The sequence below is a fragment of the Pinus tabuliformis genome, chromosome 5_1 (assembly GCF_031772625.1).
Source record: "Pinus tabuliformis cultivar Carrire ecotype Pingquan chromosome 5_1, CPIR1, whole genome shotgun sequence".
Lineage (NCBI taxonomy): Eukaryota > Viridiplantae > Streptophyta > Pinopsida > Pinales > Pinaceae > Pinus > Pinus tabuliformis.
The window spans coordinates 461,651,415-461,652,510 of record NC_142305.1 but is presented as its reverse complement, the minus strand read 5'-3'; the positions used below and the strand labels follow the sequence as shown (position 1 = coordinate 461,652,510).

General features: G+C 44.0%; 1 pseudogene; it reads right to left on the bottom strand.

Moving 5' to 3' along the window:
- Positions 1 to 523: 523 nt before the first annotated feature.
- On the bottom strand, positions 524 to 834 carry LOC149165496 (histone H4-like; annotated as a pseudogene).
- Between the last annotated feature and the right edge of the window lie 262 nt (positions 835 to 1,096).

Genomic DNA, 1,096 nt, shown 5'->3' with positions numbered 1-1,096 from the left:
AACCTATGGTTTGGCCCTAGGGAAGCTAAACATCAGCTACTCATAACTGCAATTTCTAGCCTAAATATTAGCTGAGCCTTCACTCTGGAAAGTACTGAATGAATATTTTAAGCATTGTAAGCCAAGTAACAACATTTTATAACCTATGCCTGTACAAAATAACAAAATCCCAGGTAAGAATCTTACCGACCCAGCTAAGAATCTTACCGATGAAGAAAACCCAAAGAAGATTTCGTCATATTGAAGGCAAATGAGGTCCGCGCACAATCACCTACGAACAGGAATCCATGTTAATAGAGGAATATGCACTGTGATACTCCAGTAACAACAGGAATAGCAGGAATAGACGTTCAGTGGCAAGAAAGGGCTGAAACTGATGCAATGCAAGATGAGATGCCTAGAGCAGCAATTCAACGTTGCTTCGGCACTAACAAGCTTACAAATTCCAGAGAAAGCACAGTTGTGGCATTTGAAAATGCCACCAGTAAATCATTAAATGAACAAAAACCCAGAGACCTATTCTTTAACCTCCAAAGCCATATAGGGTTCGGCCCTGCCTTTTCAAGGCGTAGACAACATCCATGGTGGTTACAGTCTTTCTCCTAGCGTGCTCTGTGTAAGTAATGACGTCCCTGATGACATTCTCAAGAAAAAATTCAACACACCTCTTGTTTCTTCATATATGAGGCTGTTGATATGCTTGACACCGCCTCTCCTGGCAAGACGCCTAATGGCGGGCTTCGTAATTCCTTGAATGGTATCATGCAGTACCTTCCCGTGCCTCTTTGCACCTCCTTTTCCTAAACCCTTGCCTCCCTTTCCACGGCCGGACATCTTTCCCCCTTCAAATATCCACAATGAAAGGGCTTAGGGATAGAACCTCAATTGCCAATCACTCTACTCGTTAGCGGCGAAAGCAATCTTTTCCCAAACCCTTGCCTCCCTTTCCACGATTGGACATCTTTCCCCCTTCAAATCTCCACAATGCAAAAAGGCCTAGGGATCGAACCTCAATTGCCAATCACTCTGCTCGTTAGCCGCACAAAGAAATATTTTCCCAAACCCTTGCCTCCCATTCCACGACCAGACATCTTTC